The sequence below is a fragment of the Mesoplodon densirostris genome, chromosome 1 (genome assembly GCF_025265405.1).
Source record: "Mesoplodon densirostris isolate mMesDen1 chromosome 1, mMesDen1 primary haplotype, whole genome shotgun sequence".
NCBI classification, from domain to species: domain Eukaryota; kingdom Metazoa; phylum Chordata; class Mammalia; order Artiodactyla; family Ziphiidae; genus Mesoplodon; species Mesoplodon densirostris.
In genome coordinates this window covers 11,566,633-11,585,531 of record NC_082661.1, presented here as the reverse complement: position 1 = coordinate 11,585,531, position 18,899 = coordinate 11,566,633, and positions in this window count along the sequence as shown.

Sequence of the window (18,899 nt, the reverse complement as noted above, 5' to 3'; positions counted from 1 at the left end):
GTCATACACTGCTAGTCCTTGATGGAGCCAGGGTTTGGACTTAGGCAGCCTGGTTCATTTTTCTATACCCCAACGCTTTGGTCATAATTCTTACTGATTTCAGCATCTTCTGGAGTAGCGCTATCCAATAGAATGTTCTATCACGGGAATGGTCTACATCGTCACCTTCCAATACAGTAGTGTGGACCCTTAAAATGAATTTTTTTTGGGGGGTGGTGGTTCGCAGGCCTCTCACTGTTGTGGCCTCTCCCGTTGCGGAGCAGACTCCGGGCGCGCAGGCTCAGCGGCCATGGCTCACGGGCCCAGCTGCTCCGCGGCACGTGGGATCTTCCCAGACCGGGTCATGAACCCGTGTCCCCTGCATCAGCAGGCGGACTCTCAACCACTGCGCCACCAGGGAAGCCCTAAAATGAATTTTTAATTTGAGCTATTTTAAATGTGAGTAGTCACATGTGGCTAGTGGCTGCCATACGGGACAGTGAGGCTCTGGGATCCATGCAGTGTCTGGCTTTTTAGTTCCTGGTCTTGTTAGTGCCCAGCAATCGTTGCTTCCATCCTGTGTAAGCCCCAGGATTCCCATGGTCATACTCTAGTTCGTACTTCTGTTGAAATGTCACTAAATCCAAGATCTTGGATTCAAGCATCTCAACCTGAGACCTACCTCACCTGTATTTCCAGCACATTGTCTCCAGTGCCATCACATCAACAATTTTCAACGTGATCCACACCTTCTAACATTTACCCTGCCATGTTTTTACTGGCCAATACTCCTTACATCCAGACTTCTCATCTAGCTTAGAGATAAGATGACCCATTATTACAGTTATGCCTTAAACAGATGTTTGACTGCGTAGCTAGTGACATCCAGGTCCTGGGGTCCTCATTTGCAGGGGATCCTTCCAGGACCCTGGGAGAGGCCCTAGAAAGGTCAAAAGGTCACACGTTATTGCAAAATTTGCAAAGTGAGGTATTAAACCACAATCAGTTAAAAATCACTGTCTTTTTCTATTCAAACTTCCCCTCTGTTGCAAATGCCTTTTTGTTGGGAAGGGTTGAATTGGCCAGAGGCAGTTTTCAGATGTGGCTAAGGGGAAGTTGAGTTGGCGATGCATTTATTTTGGGTAAGTGAGATAACATCTGTGTATAGTTATGATACTACTAGCTGTCCTCATGTAGACGTGGCTTCTGGAATATTCCTGCTGCCTTCTGTGCTGACCCATCCATCATCACAGCACAAGGGGTCAGAGCCTGAGGTCATACGGTGATATGAGCGTGCCTTACAGTGCCCAGTACAGGAAATGTCTGGGTAGTGGGGGAGAACCAAGCTTCAAAATGTGTGGACCCAGCAAGCAGTCTGTGGAAATTTCTCATAGATGCCTTGGAGGAAAGAATATCCTCAATGACACAACATTTATAAAAAACCGTGGATTTATAAGGGTGAATTCATGGGGAAAAATTCTGTGTATGGGCAAAGGAGAGACTCCTGGGAGTTGTGAATGCTTAATTTGGGAGAAAGATTCTGTCAGGTTCTAGAGAAGACTATATAATTCTTCCCCCAAATTTGGCCTCTTCCCAAAGCAAATTCATGCAAGAAGCTAAAAGCCTCAGTTATTTAGTTTGTTCCATGGAATCAGCTTTGTTCAGATGCTCCAGACATCAAGAGGAAACTTGCAGAGGACTTTCTCCGATAAATGAAAGCGCATTTTAAATTTAGACTTTTTTTTAAAACAGTGGCAGGAGCTAATGTTTTTGTTATGTTTTTATGAGTATAGCTTGGTGTAATTTCTTAGCATTGACGCATATTTTAAAATAAATTTATTTTCCATATGTATCTACATATATACACACGTGCACACATCTGAGGGATTTTTCATAGTCATAATTGAAGAGGATTTCTTAAAAATAAATAAAATTTTAAGGCAGAAAAAACCCCAAGACACTTATAAATCCACTATTTTTTTGATGGGCATGATATATATAAAATAATCTATCACTTTTTCTGTATTTGTAGCATAAAACCTGTAGCAGTATTATACACAGTAAGTATATCTGTGTGAATTCACACGTTTTATTTCTGCAACCCTCATAAGAAAAAAACCCAGATATCAATCAACCTTGTTAGAGGAAAGCCTGACTTATCTTTCTGTTCTGTAAGATTATTGTCACATGAATAGGCAAAAGAGGGCAGGAAAGAAAGTAATACAAAGTTGTAATACAAAGTAATACAAGCTTTTGTTAGACAGCTAATAAAAAATCATGTTATTTTTCTGGATTTTTGTGATGTCTGTAGTAAGTATTGAGTTTCAAACTTATTATTTTCTCATTCTAAAAAAATTCACTTTTGTATTTAATTTCATATTTGTGATTTCATAAACTTTCTCTTAAAGAGGGCACCCAAAGCGTCTACATTTCACGGCCCCCAAACCTGGATTCCTCCTAATGCCACAGCCTAACCCTTCACTCTCTTGTCCCGCCCCCCCCAACCCGGCTTCACACACACCTGACAGTGTTCCATCCCTGATTAAACCAGACTTCCTGTTTACTGCCACCTGAGTGTCACTGGAAGAAGACACATGACTGGGATGGCAGTTTCTGACCTCAAAATGGCTCTCGGCACCATCCTCACCCACGTTGTTTCTTGGTAGATGCACCTCCCTACTCTGTTTGATGACCATTTCACACCTGTGCTTTCATCAAGCCTCCAACACCTTTCCCTGTCCACTCCCTTAGCTGTTCTCATGTCACTGAGAATACAGACGAGAACCGCCCGTCTTCCCCTATCTGCCTGCCCGACTCCTCTGTGTTGTCCCTCCCCTCGTCGGTGACAACGGAAGAGCTCATGTTACCATCTAAGGCAGCTACTCCACCAGGGTGGTAGCCCAGCTCTTCTGGAAAGTGCAAGACCTGTGAGTGTAACAAGGGCTGTGGGTGTCCCTCCCGTTCCCCTCAGCCCACCCTGGACTGGAAGCCACGGGGAACAGCGCTCTAACCTGCTAACAGTCCCCAAGGCTGTTCTTTGGCCATGAATGTGGGGACGATGTGGAAGGGCCGAGTAGCCCTTGGTCAGTAGGGGGTAGGAGTGAGAGGATAAATGCTCCAGCCCCTCACCCTCCGTGAAGCAGTTCTGCTTCGAGGAGTCCCTGGTTGGACTGAGCCCCATGTCCACAGCCGTCAACACAGCCTCTGTTGACTCCCATCCCTTCCATGTCTTACTTTCCCAGGCTCTCACTGTGCTTCATAAGATCCACCTCCCAAGTTAACTACTTACACCTAAATCTTTGCTCAGGGTCTTCTGTCTTCAAACGGTGTCCCAAACCCACTTGGTTCTTACCACCTTCACAGTCACCGCCCCAGCCTAAGCCACCTTCATCTCGAGTCTGTAACATTGTGATGGGCTCTCAACTCCTCTCTGCTATCTGTGCCCCATGTGGTCTATTCTACGCAGAGCAGCCAGATGGTCTTGATCTTTAAAGTGCATAAATCAAATCACGTGACTTTCTTGCTGAATATCCTTGGATAGTTGTCTGTCAAATCCAAGCATCTCACCACGGTCCCCTCTGCCTCTCTGACCCTGTCTCATGCCCTCTCCCTGTCACCCAAGCTCCAGTAACATGTGTCTTTGCTCTTGAACATGCCAATCTGCTTCTGCCTCAGACCCTCTGCTTCAAATCCTCCACCTCCGTGCCTTCCTGTGGCTGAGTCCTTTGCATAAATTAAATCTCTGTCTGAGTGTTACCTCCTCAGAAAGGTGATCGCTCTGTGATAGAAGGAATAATGGTGCATTAAAGACGGCATACCCTAATCCCCAGAACCTGTGAATATTTATCTTACATGGCAAAAAGAGGCTTCTGTAATTCAATTAATGATCTTGACATGAAGATATTATCCTGAAATGGATGGCCAGTGTAATCACTATGTAACCCTTTTAAGGCAGGAGGATCAGAGCGAGAAAAGGCAATATAACAAGAGAGAGATAGAGAGGGAGAGGGAAAGAGAGAGAGAGAGAGAGAGGTGCTATGCTGCTGGCTTTGGAGATGGAGAATGGGGTCAGGAAGCAAGGAGTACAGTCAGCCTGTAGAAGCTGGAAATGCAAAGAAATGGATTCTTCCCTAGAGCCTCTGGAAGGAGTACAGCTTTGCCAACATCTTGAATTTAGGGCTTTTGCCCCTCAGAAATGTAGGAGAATAAATCTGTGTTCATTTAAGGCACTAAGTGTGTAGCAATTTATTACAACAGCACTAGGAAAGAAATACACCCGCCATGAACTTTTATCCTGTGTTATCTTCTCCCCAGCACTGATCACAATCTGATCGGTAACATTTATGATTTATTTGTTTGTTTACTTGTTTGCTCCCTGTGACCCCCATTAGAATGTAAGCTCCACGAGGGCAGGGACTCTGCACTGTCACTGCTCTGCTCTCAGCAGCATGTGGAGGTGGGGCTGTGTCTTTGCACGGTGTGTGTGGTCATACATGTGGCCCTGCCAATCCCATGCCTGATGCTACTTGTTGAACGCGTGATGAAGACTGTTCTCCAGGATGACCACTGAAATATGCTCTCCTTTACCTACAGAGACAGGCTACCCTCCCTCCCTTAGCTGAACCTTCGTTTGAGTGTTTTTCTTCCCAGTATTGGTAGGTGTGCCCTGAGCCAGCCGTACCTACCTGATCTCCTTATGGGACCATGACATTGGCTTGGATCTTTTACTTTCCAGGACCATTCAGGTTACGCCCGATAATGTGCATGATTATAAGTACACTTCCCAATTAGAAAGATACATCAGTGGTAGAGCTGGGCCTCCTAGGGGGACCAGGAAGCCATTTGGATTCCAGGGTCATTCTCAAGGTCACATTCTTAATCCCCCCACTCAAGGTGGCCATTCACTGTTCCCTTTTCTGGAGTTCAACCCTCATGATAATGATACTTTCTGCCTATTTTTTACTACTACTGTGAATGTCTTTCTATCCTCATAGCTTCTGTGCACATGGACTTTCTACTATCTCACATCACCTATGATTGCTACACTCTCTGCCTTTCAGAGTGGAGTAAATGCTTGATTTACATACACCAAGTGGGTTCCTTGTTGTCGCCAACAGTGAAGGAAATCCAGGTTTTGTAGGTTTGCAATGTAAACTGCTCTTGATCAAATTAGCACATATTGGGCCTCCCTGGTGGCGCAGTGGTTGAGAGTCCGCCTGCCGATGCAGGGGATACGGGTTCGTGCCCCGGTCTGGGAGGATCCCATATGCCGCGGAGCGGCTGGGCCCGTGAGCCGTGGCCGCTGGGCCTGCGCATCCGGAGCCTGTGCTCCGCAACGGGAGAGGCCACAACAGTGAGAGGCCCACATACCGCAAAAAGAAAAAAAAAAAAAAAAAAAAAAATTAGCACATAGGTTAGTGAGGCTGCGAACTGAACCCTGAACAGTTTGCACTGGGAGTCAGAAATTTACCAACTCATCTCATTAAAGGAGAAATCACCTTGAACAGCCACCACAGGCTTGGTGAAATTAGCATTTTAAAACAATTGAATGCATTCTTTCATCTTTAATGTCGTTATAGGCTTTAATGGAGTAAATAGAGAAGGAAAAGTTAGTAAAATACGAAAGTGAAAAATTAGGCAGGCTGCTGATAATCCTTAGCATAATTAAACACAGACGCCTCAAAGGTAATTTCTAGGCTGCTTTACAGAAAATAGCTAAATAATTCACTTTATGAATCCTCTTGTGGCAGCAAGTGCCATGTCTTTAAAATGTTGTAACATTTCTTTCTGAGTTTCTCTGGAAAGTTACACGAGGAAGGGTTTTTAGGTGGCAATGTTCAGAATCTCTAAGACGCTTTAGCCCTGTCATTTAGGGGAAGTGGAAATTGTCCTGGTGGACGGTGCAGCTACCCCTGGCCCTGGGGGGGGTGGTGCTAGGTGGAGGAAGAGGAAGCAGATTGCTACCACTCTGATTTTCTGGGAGAAACGTCTTCCAGTGACAGAACAGTAAAGATATGTTGCTTCTGTGAAACTGTATACTTGGTTCTGGGATTGTGGGTCTTTAAAGGGCGGAATCATCAAAGGCAACCCTGGGGAGTGGATGGGGCTTGTTACCCTGAATCATTTCCTCAGGGCAATGTATTCGTTCATCAACAAATGTTTCTGAGTGCCTGGCGCGGTGCTGGCGCGATTTGGTGGTCAGCATGCCAGGCCTGGTTCCTGCCCTTTGGAAGCCTGCATTCTAATGGGACCATTACTGAGCACGAAAACACATTTTGAGAAGTGCTGAGGAAACAAACTGTGTCGTGATGGAGATCGGCAGAGGAGGCTTACTTACTATGTTTAAGCTGAAACCTGGAGATGACCTGGGTGGAGATGAGGAGTCATTTCTAGCGGAGGGATGGATTTGTGCAGAAGCCGAGAAGGGATCCGTACGTTCCAGGATCTGGGGAAGGCAGGCCTGCCTGAGTTAGAGCGGGCAACCAGGAGAGTGTCAGGGAAGAAAGACTTTCTTCTACCTTCTTAGGCTCAGTGCCTGGGGCCTGTGAATTTAACTGAAAAGACATTAACAGGTTAATATTTTACCTGCACAGAAGTATACAGAAGAGAAATGAAACTCAAAAAAACACCAAGACTCAGGGACTTATATACCATCTTAACAAAGGAAAAGGGGTTTGCGTTTCAAGGGATGATAAACTGGAGAAGTGACTAGGAAGTGTATGGGAGGAGCTAACGGAAGGTAAGGGTTATTTTAGTAAGGTGTGTTTATGGAGATTAATCTGGGTGCTGACTCTCCATCTCCGGTAATAAAGTATAGGAGGGGAGGGCACCTTCACAGAAGGAAATTTATTATCTGCTTTTATGAAGAAAAGTGAGGTAAGAGAACTCTTCCTCATCTGTTGATTCTCAAATCCTTCAGTTCAAAGCCATCTTTGTGCTAAGGTGCATATTTTGGCCTGGTTTAACCTGATCCCCTTCAAGAGGCACCGATGATGGGGGGCAGAGGGCAGAGGCTATACAGTGGAGGGCCTGTGGGCCATGGTAAGGCTTTGGGATTTTATTCAATATGTGACAGGAGGTACAACTGAAGGAGTTTAAGCAAGGGAGTGACATAATCTGATTTACATGTTAAAAATTTGCTCTGGTGTCTCTGGGGAGAATAATCATCTCACTCCACTCGTCTCCATAGGGGAAGTAAGCTCAGGAGACAGGGTGTGGAAGCTAATGTGAGGTCAGCCAGTCAGCAGAGAGCAATGGGTGTACCTGGGGGGACCGCTGCCCCTGGCTAGAGGCAGAAGCTGGGCAGGCTGCCGAGCGCAGTGACTGCTGCTGAAGCCAGGTCCAGAGGACACTCGGAATGAGGGGGCAGACGCCCGGGGTCACCACGGGGCCGACTCTGCTGTGGTGCTGCAGGCCCCACTGGGAAGGGAGCTGTGGTCGGGCGAGCTCCATGGGGTCCTGGGGAGCACCGGGGGCTCTAGGAGAGGTGAAGGGAAAACCACTTCCCTCAGTTCTCAGCGTTGGGAACCTGGGGAGAAACTCTTGAGGTCAGAATGGTGGAGGCCCATAGAAAGAGGGCAGATGGTGTCTTTCCTACCTGGTGGACGGCGGACCAATGCCATGGCCAAACTCACCATTTTTGCCTAGTTCCCCCCTCCACACACACACACACACACACAGACACACACACTCACTCACCCCCAGTCCTGAGAGTGAAGTGGACATGGCTGCTGAGGTAAGGCAGGAGTAGTGTGGAAAGTGGACCCTGACCTAATTATCTCTGTCGGAAGCTGAAGGCTCCATTTGGAATCAGAGGATGTGCCTGAAGTCTGAGGTTCTCCCCACAGCAATGGGGTTAGTAACTACTTTAGAAAGTGAGCCCAAGGGCAGAACTTTGCATAAATGTGCAAAGGCAGAGCACAGCACTGTAACCTCCCACAACTCCCCCTGCCCCAGGGGAAGCTCTCCTTAATTCTTCTCCTTCTCAGTGACTCAAAAATAAGGAAAAGACATAAAGTTTTCAGTCTTCAAACTGAATCTCTAAGGGGAAAATAAGCAGATCTTGAGAAGGATTCACTTGTACTGTGTTGAAATATAAGATCTTAATCATAATGAGTGAACAACAACAACAACAAAACAACCAACATGAAAACCATGTAATAACGCTAGAGAGAAGAAGGAAATGGAGGGAAGGACAAAACATGCAAAAGAAGGAAGAGAAAGAAATGAAAGATACTTCTAACAAATGCTTTGCTATATAGAGGAACTTCAATTGAGTAAAATAAGAGCTTAAAGAAGAGATAAAACATAGTAGTAGGTATTGGATTATATATAAGGGAGATGTTGAACTTAAAATAATAATGAACCCGCAAGAAAGAATACAAAATAAAGAAAACAAGATAAGAGCTAGAATAAAAAGCTGACTTATCATAATGAATGCAGAGAATAAAAACAAAGATATTGAAACAGAATGATCCAATTCAGAATAATTGGCATCCTTGACAAAGAATCCAATAAATGGAACAGAAATATTATTCAAAGATATTTTGGGGAAAAAAACCCATTTTCTTCCTAAAATCAAACCTCTCCTGATAAAAAGGCAGTAATGATCATTGTGTCTTTTTTACTGCCAAAAATAAAATAATTCAGAATGATCAATACTAAGACATATCCCAATAAAGATAATAAAATGCAAAAGGAAAGAAAGAATTCTTCAGGTATCTAAGGGGCAAAGCAGGTCACATTTGAGGTGGAGCTTGGGCAAAAATAGATAAATGGGGACAATGTGGCAAAAGAGCTGGGTGAGCATTGAACTCGTGGCTGCATATAAAAAGAGCAAGTTGCATACCATAATTGTAGAGGGCAAATGTTGTAAACCTTTAAAATGTGCTCAGTACTGTGACAGCAACAACAATGAGAATGACCAAGAAACAGGTGAAGGAGATTAAGAGGTACAAACTTGCAGTTGAAAAATAAATGAGTCACAGGCATGAAATGTACAGTGTGTGGAATATAGTCAGTAACAGTGTAATACCTTTATATGGTGACAGACCATAACTAGAATTATCATGGTGGTCATTATGAAATGCATAAAAGTATCAAATCACATGTTGTGTTAACAGGAACTAACTCAGTATTGTAGGTCAATTATACTTCAAAAACAGGCACACAAACTCATAGGAAAAGAGATTAGATTTGTGGTTACCAGAGGCAGGGCATGAGGGGAGGGGGGATTGGATGAAGGCAGTCAGAAGGTACAAATTTCAGTTTAAGGTAAATAAGTACTTGGGATATAATGTACAACATGACAGATATAATTAACACTGCTGTATGTTATATACGAAAATTGTTAAGAAGAGTTCTCATCTCAAGGAAAAAACTTTTTTCTATTTATTTGATTTTGTATCTGTATGAGATGATGGGTGTTCACTAAACTTACTGTGATCATCATTTCATGATGTACGTAAGTTGAATCATTATGCTGTACATACATAACAATACATACAGTATTGTGTGTCAACTATATCTCAATAAAACTGGAAGAGAAAGGAACAGTAATATTGTAAATGAAAATTAGGGCTGTATTTGTGTGTGAGATGAGAAGAAGGAGAGATAAATGTTTTTATTCATGGGGAGGATTAAATAGATGTATCAAATATTGGTAGGTCAACTAATAGAGACGTTCAAGCTTACTTATAAATGTATAAATATAACCACTTGAAGAACTAAAAGCAGATGAATAAGACTTTAAAAATATAAAAAGAAAAAGCAAATGCTCTAAATAAGACTGAGAAAAGATAACCCATATAGCAAAAAGAAGCACTGAAAACTTAAAAAGAAGCACACACACAAAAGAAGATGATGGAATGAGGCAAAACAGCACCAGTAACTATAAAAGAGCCAAACTCATTCACTAAAGAAAGAAAACCCCAGGCTCAGGTTTTTAAGAATTCAATTTTTGAATGAAAGACATTCAAAGTAAGTGATTTAATAATGTTAAAAGCAAAGGGCCCTGCCAACACCTTGATTTTAGCCCAGTGAGTCTTCAGATCTCCAGAACTGTAAGGTAATACATTTGTGTTGTTTAAGCCACTAAATTAGTAAACTAATACATGTACCAAATAACAAAGCATCAAATTATATAAAGAATAAAGGGCAGGGACTACAGTGAGAAATACACAGAAACGTAAAAGAGATTTTAACTCACTCCTGTAGCGTACAAAATTGGGTCAGAGATTGCTGACTGCTAGTCAGAATCTGTGTGCTCTTCTTCCCAGGTACACAACTGGACTACAGTTCCCAGATTCCTTTGCAGCTAGATATGGCCATGTCACTAAATTCTAGCCAACGTGATGTAAGAGGTTTCTAGGTCAAGAGTTTCAAGAAACTCACTCTGCTCCCTCTTCCCTCAAGGCAACGATGAGGCCTTGGGTGACAGAGGAGTCTCAAGGTGGAAAGAACTGGGGTTTTGAACCACTGACTAGAGGAGTACCACCTTGTGACCAGGACATTTTATGAGAGTGAGAAATAAACTTCTAGTGCATTTGAGTCATTGTATATTTGGGGGTCTTTTTGCTACAGTAGTCCAGTTTAAGAATTAGGTAAAATAGAGGAAAATATATTTAAGAATTTAAAAAACCTGGGAATTAAAATTAATCAGATCAGTTTAATACACATTGGCATATCAGCTAATGGAGGCTACCCTTATTTTCAAGTGGTCTTTTCATATTTATAAAAAATGACCATATAATAATCATGGAGAAAATCTCAATAAATTCTATTAAGTCAAAAGGGTAAGATTATATTTTCTAACCACTATGCAGTAAAGCAAAAGTAACTGACAAAAACAATAGGGTTCCACTTTTCTTTCCAACCCAGTACTTTCACGAAAAAGAAGAAAGTATTTCTTAAATTACGCTTTATCTCTCCTTTCATACCTTTCTATAATATTTGAAATTTCTTACTTGATTCTTATATTATTTCTTAAGAATCGGGGCAAAAATGTAAGGGCAGAAATTGGGTTAGTGATTTCCAGGGACCAGAAATGGGGAAAGGAGATGACCTACATCTCCTTTAGGTAATGAAAATGTTTAGGGGTAATGAAAATGTTCTGTATCTCAGTTGTGGTGATGGTTACATGGCCTTATCCAAACTCACTGAACTGTATACCCAGAAGGGTAAATTTTGCTGTATGTAAATTATACCTCAATAAACCTGAATTTAAAAAAATAAAGTAAAAGTAAATTGAGATAATAGAGTAAATTTATGGGCAATAAAACAGTGGGGTTTTTTTCTTATCCTTTTTTTTGTATCAAAAAACACACTGTAATGTAATGTAATGTAATGTAATGTAATGTAATGTAATGTAATGTAATTTAGAATGCCTGTTTGAACCCAGTGCAGTCACCCCTCCATATCTGCAGGTTCCACATCCTTGATTCAACCAACCATAGATGGAAAATATTTGAAAAAAAAATTCCAGAAAATTCCAAAAAAGCAAAACTTGAATTTGTTGCATGCAGGCAACTATTTACATAGCGTTCACATTGTATTTACAACTATTTACATAGTATTTTACATTGTATTATGTATTATAAGTAATCTAGAGATGATTTAAAGTATATGGGAGGAGGTAGGTTATATGCAAATATTGCTTCTACACCATTTTATATAAGGAACTTGAGCAACTGTAGTGCACCGAATCATCTGGGTTTCAAATCTGGCTGTGTTGCATTTGGAATTAACCATGGCAAGTTGGTACTGCTTCAGTATCCTCTAGCATGGTACAGTACCAATATCCAGGCTGTACTTCAGAATCCTAATATCAGGGAACATGTGGTTATTCTCTCACTTGAAAAGAGAGACAAATCACCTCTGCATAAACACATTACAAACCCAAGATTCAGCAGGATGGAGAGAAATCCTTTAGGGCACATCCTGAGACTGGCACCATCGCCAAGCTCTGCATTTACCTCCTTATGACTGTAAGCCATATCATTGTGTGGGAGGCTGGCCCTGAAAATCAGTCATCCTGATGCTCATTATCTAGAACTTTCTAGAAGTGGACCATTTTATTTTATTTTAGAAAAGAATGTCAACAAGAATTTTAAATACAGTTTTAACCAATATTTAACAACTATGACATCTCCCTCCCCCAACCCATTTGAATACAATATGGACTCAACGTAAAGGTGCTAAAATCAGAGGGGTTTGGAGGGTCACTACTGAAATGCCAGTTGGCGTGTTCTGGTGCAGTGGAAATGGTCTGAGTTGGATTCTAGGCCCTCTATTGCCTGGGCCCTGCCTTCCTCTCCCGTGCCATCTCCGCCACAGTCACATCAGTCATTGCCAATGTTTGAGCAATGTCAATCTGTTCATTTCAAATCTCCAGGTGTTCACTCATGATTTTCCCTCTGCTTCCTCATCTTTCTCTGCCAAGTTACTCTTCCTCACCCATCTGTCTACTCCAGGAAGCCTTCCCAGAATTTTCTGTCTAAGCTAAGGGCCCCTAATGTTTGTATTCACAGCTCCTTGTGCATACAGCTATTTTCATCACCCACCAAATAGTATGTGTTCCTGTGTCAGTCTTCTAAACTGGACTAGAAACTCCAAGAAGGAAGGTCTCTGAGAAGTAGTCACTACTTTGCCCAAGCAGTCCAGTTCACTAAGATGTTACTTTATTAATGCAACTAAAAATTCAACCAACCAAAAATGATTTTGCTTCCTTGTATGTTGAGGTAATCTGGAAAGAAAATGGAAACCACATGGACAATTTAGAATTACAGCAGAGAAAGGGGAAATTCCAGTGGAAAACTTAGTCTTAACCTTATCACCAGGTAATGCTATGAATGTGCCCTTATTTCATCTATAGATGTGCTGGTTTCTTTTCTCTTCAGCTGTGAGACTAAACGGCTGAGGAGGACACTTCACCGTACTTCCCGGTGAGGGTACAGGAACCTGTGGACAAGGAAAGTGAAACTACATTGACTGGTGCAAATCAGGGCCAGAGTTGTATGGTGGATGCACAGGCAGGCGTTCTGAACTCTGGATGAAGCTCAAATGCTGAGTCAGGAATAAGCAGCTGTCAGAATGCAAGAACCACTGACCCAAGTGAATGAGGAAGCAAATCAGGACAAGCTAGAAACTCTAATAACGTGGTTCAGATCAAGCTGTGTGGCTGGGAGGGTTTTGGCTGGGTGGGACCTCTATCGAACCCCCTGGAGATACTCTCAGGGGAATTTCTATTTATAGTAATAGCTTTTATCTTTTTATTTCAACATGAGATTTTTTTAAAAATCACAGCAATATATGCCTACATTTTCATTATAAAAATTCAAACATTTCAGATTCTTTACATTTTTTTAAGTCAGAATCTTTTTTCTCCTTCTGTTTGCTCCCAGGAAATCGCCAATAAGAATTTGCTGAATGTTCTTTCAAACATCCCTGACATTTCAAAACGTGCATTTATATCTGTGTGTGTATGTGTGTGCAGTGTGTGCACACATGCATAGCTTCGATTTCTTTTTTTTTGTACCATTTTAAATATACGTTCAAATCGTTTGTCCACTCTTTAATTGGATGCTTGTTTTCTTAATAAGAGTGAAATTGGCAGAAGAAAGAAATAGATCAATAGAGCATAAGAACTTAGAAATACACTTACACATACATAATAAATTTTTAACAAAGGTGCAAAGGCAATTAAGTGGAGAAAGGATAGTGTTTTCAACAAATGGTGTGGCATAATCAGATATCTAATTTTGATCTTACCTCACACCATATATAAAGATTAACACAATGGATCATAGAGCTAAATGTAAAACCCAAAACTCTAAAATCCCCAAAAGGAAACAAAGGAGAAAGTCTTCTTGGGTGAGGTAACAATTTCTTCAATGCAATACCAAAAGCACGATACATGAGAGAACAGGTTGATAAATTGAACTTCATCAAAATTTTAAAAACTCCGGCTCATCCAAAGACACTGTTAAAGAGAATGAAAATGCAAATTATCCACTGAGAAAATATTTGCAAATCATATATCTGGATAAAGAACCTACATCTATCATATGGAAAGAACTCTGAGCAGAGTTTTAAAGGACACATAAAAATTACCTGGGCAAAGGAAGACATGGTATTCCAAGGCAGATGGACAGGGCTAGTAAAGGCAATAGATCAAGAACACCACAGTACACAGAAGGAAAGGCAGGATGTAAGACTGGAGAAGAGGCTAGGATTCAGATCATTTTTGTAAAATATTACGTTAAAGAGTTTGAACTTTATTCTGGGGGTAATGGAGTAATTTAGAATATTTTTAGTAGAGTCATGACATGGACTGATTAGAATTCTTAGGTAGCTCACTCTGAAGCCTATGTGTAAGATGTATTTGAAGGAGAAAAGTATGAGCCAGAGCTGTTGCAGCAGCCCAGGTCAGAACTGAAACAGTAATAGTAGGAATGAAGAGGAAGGGGAAAATACAAGATGTTTAGAAGGTAAATTCTACAAAATATTTTATTGCTTGGATGTGCGAGATAAAGTTAGGAGGCAGAAGAATAAATACTGGCTCTCAAATTTCTTTGCTAGTGATACACAGAATACAAAAGGAATAGTTTGACAAGTTACAATCAGTTCAGTTTGGGATACATTGTTTGAGTATGAGTCTGAAACTCCAAGAAGAGTCCTAGATATAGAATTAAGTTGATTTTTATCATACAAAACTATCTAGCACAATATACTGATTAATCAGTATAATGCCAATTTATAAAAACACCCAAGTTCTCATTATGTGTGGGTCATTTCTTGAGCACCTCTGAACTGTTACATTGACATACAGTACTTGCCCCCTCCCATGCCAACATTACACTAGTTTTATTTTAAAAGTCTTGTTATTGCATAAATAAGTCTCCACACCTTATCACTACCACATCTTCTTCTTCCTCTTCAAAATTGTCTTGGCTGTTTTGGTTCTTTTTTTATATATATACAGCAGGTTCTTATTAGTCATCCATTTAATACACATCAGCGTATACATGTCAATCCCAGTCGCCCAATTCAGCCCACCCCCACCCCCCAATGGCTTTCCCCCTTTGGTGTCCATACGTTTGTTCTCTACATCTGTGTCTCAATTTCTGCCCTGCAAACTGGTTCCTGTACCATTTTTCTAGGTTCCACGTATATGCGTTAATATACGATATTTGTTTTTCTCTTTCTGATTTACTTCACTCTGTATGACAGTCTCTAGATCCATCCACGTCTCAACAAATGACCCAATTTCGTTCCTTTTTATGGCTGAGTAATATTCCATTGTATATATGTACCACATCTTCTTTATCCATTCATCTGTTGATGGGCATTTAGGTTGCTTCTATGACCTGGCTGTTGTAAATAGTGCTGCAATGAACATTGGGGTGCATGTGTCTTTTTGAATCATGGTTTTCTCTGGGTATATGCCCAGCAGTGGGATTGCTGGATCATACGGTAATTCTATTTTTAGTCTTTTAAGGAACCTCCATACTGTTCTACATAGTGGCTGTATCAATTAACATTCCCACCAACAGTGCAAGAGGGTTCCCTTTTTTCCACACCCTCTCCAGCATTTGTTGTTTGTAGATTTTCTGATGATGCCCATTCTAACTGGTGTGAGGTGATACCTCATTGTAGTTTTGATTTGCATTTCTCTAATAATTAGTGATGTTGAGCAGCCTTTTATGTGCTTCTTGGCCATCTGTATGTCTTCTTTGTCTATTTAGGTCTTCTGCCCATTTTTGGATTGGGTTGTTTGTTCTTTTAATATTGAGCTGCATGAGCTGTTTGTATATTTTGGAGATTAATCCTTTGTCCATTGATTCATTTGCAAATATTTTCTCCCATTCTGAGGGTTGTCTTTTCATCTTGTTGATGGTTTCCTTTGCTGGGCAAAAGCTTTGAAGTTTCATTAGGTCCCATTTGTTTATTTTTGTTTTTATTTCCATTACTCTAGGAGGAGGTGGATCAAAAAAGATCTTGCTGTGATTTATGTCAAAGAGTGTTCTTCCTGTGTTTTCCTCTGAGAGTTTTATAGTGTCCAGTCTTACATTTGGGTCTCTAATCCATTTTGAGTTTATTTTTATGTATGGTGTTGGGGAGTGTTCTAATTTCATTCTTGTACATACAGCTGTCCAGTTTTCCCAGCACCACTTATTGAAGAGACTGTCTTTTCTCCATTGTATATCCTTGCCTCCTTTGTCATAGATTAGTTGACCATAGGTGCATGGGTTTATCTCTGGGCTTTCTACCTTGTTCCATTGATCTGTGTTTCTGTTTTTGTGCCAGTACCATATTGTCTTGATTACTGTAGCTTTGTAGTATAGTCTGAAGTCAGGGAGTCTGATTCCTCCAGCTCCATTTTTTTCCCTCAAGACTGCTTTGGCTATTCGGGGCCTTTTGTGTCTCCATACAAATTTTAAGATTTTTTTGTTCTAGTTCCATAAAAAATGCCATTGGTAATTTGATAGGGATTGCATTGAATCTGTAGATTGCTTTGGGTAGTATAGTTATTTTCACGGTATTGATTCTTCCAATCCAAGAACATGGTATATCTCTCCATCTGTTGGTATCATCTTTAATTTCTTTCATCTTATAGTTTTCTGCATACAGGTCTTTCATCTCCTTAGGTAGGTTTATTCCTAGGTATTTAAATATATATATAAATAGGATCCTTCTGTAAATAGTGAAAGTGTTACTTGACTTTTTCCACTTGGCACTATGTCTTGTAGATGTTAAAGTGCCATTGCTTCGTGACAAAAATCATTTTAAAAATTGTTCCAGAATATTCCACACAATATGGTGGTACCAAAAAATATTTAATCTATTTTCCTCTTGATAAATATTTGTTTTTCATTATTCAATTTTGGGCCATTTAAATGGCTACCTTCCTTATACATACACCTCTCTACAGATGGGCAAGTATATTGGTAGCATAGCTAGTTAAAAGTGAAATTGCTGGGTTGAAAAGTGGGTATCATTTAGCCTGCAAACTGTTTGTAGATAGCATGGATTCTGCAAATTGCCTTCCAGAAAATTTAACCAATTTTTGCTCCTACCTTGATATACGCCTTGCCTGTTTCTCCACATCATTACAGAGAGATATTATTCTGAACCTGAGGTCCGACACTTGTGTTCAGCTGCCTTCTGTTTCCGGTGTCACCAGCAGATCACCTGATGAATGACCCTCTTCTTCCTCTACCTCCCACCGGTACTCCACACTGTCTCTAAGTGTCACTTCCCTTGGCTGGTCTCCCCTGATGCACTAAACTAGGTTTGATCTCTCTATCAGAAACTCACATTATAGCGTACACTTTTTGTACTTATGTATATGTCAAATAATTATTTGTTTAATGTTTGTCTTAGATTCATTCATTCATTCTTATATTTATTCATTTATTCATTCAAAACACTGGGTGACGGATTCAGTACCTTTCAGGTGTAGGGGTTAGGAGCCCAGCCATTGGACTCAGACTTCCTGGGTTCAAAAACCAACCTCGTTTCTTTCTAACTGTATGACCAAGGTACATAACTTCCCTATGCCTCTATTAGTACCCACTGCATAGGCTTGTAGGGATGATTAATTGGAAGAGTGTGTAAAATACTCTAAAGGGCAACTGGTATATAGTGAGTGCTAAATAAATTTTATTTATTACATCTTATTATATGCCAGGCAGTGTGTCAGGTGCTGGGGATCTAGCAGGGAAGAAGACAAAACTGTCAAAAAAAATCAGACTAATTTCACATTGATTATAAAGAAAATAATTGTAAGGTGGTGGGGAAAGGAAATTTCTCTTACATAGTGTGATCAGGGGAGGTATCTCTGGAAAGGTGACTTGTGAGCTGAGGCTAAATGGTTAGGGGTGGCCATAAGCTCTACAAAGAGTTGGGGGAAGAACATTTTAGGCAGAGGAAATAACAAGTACAGGTGTCCTGGGGCAGGAACATGCTATGTAAGAACATAGCCCATGCGATGGGGGAATGGAGAGCAAAGGTGAGTGTTCAGGTCTGGGTCTTGTTCACTATAGGATCCCAGTGCCTACTCTGGGGCATATCACTGTGTAGGTATCTGGCAACTTCATAGAATAAGTGTATTAGTGACAAATAGATTAATGAGTGGAGAAAGGATGATATGAATGGGTTAGAGGCCTTCTTTTGCTCATAGGTACCATCTACCCATTTTCATTCACTCCAGCCTCTGGAGAAGAAACAGGTGAGCGTGGCCTGTTGGAGAGTGGGAGCGGGGGGTAAACATTTCAGTCTGGATAGGATTTGAAGGTCCCTCAGATCATGCATGGCACCTAGGTATGGTCACCTGCCAAGAAACTGATATGCATCTGGAAGAAGGAATTTTTGTGGATCATGTGCACAGAAAAGGTGACAATGGACATTTCAACCAGACAAGCCTGGAAGGCTTTTCACGGAAACCTCCTATTTCCAATTTTGAGTTTGCCCGAAAGCAAACTCAGTGAATGCTCAGAGTTTAAGCCCCAGGCTTTTGCTTCCTGTGCTAGGATGGTCTGGGGTTTCTGCCCAGTGACTGGTGTCCCGATGCTGTGTCCACCCGTGCACAGACGTGCAGCCAAGTGCCCACAAAGGTACCCCTCTGCAGACTGCACACTGGTCTAACCCTCTGGTTGGAGGTGATTGCCTAAGGCAGCAGAATAGCAATATTTAATAACCATGTAAAAGAGAAGTAGGGTCCAAATTAGCAGAAACGCAGGAACCCGAGTCTGGTGAGATGGGATTAAACAAAAACTGTTAGCATTGGTTTAGCACTGTAGATTTTCCAAGCTGTTTTTAAGCATATACTATCTTATTTATTATCATGACCACCTCAAATGAGAAAAATAGCTCACTGCTAGACTCTGATCCTAGGCCCAAATCCCAAGCTTTTCCCATCA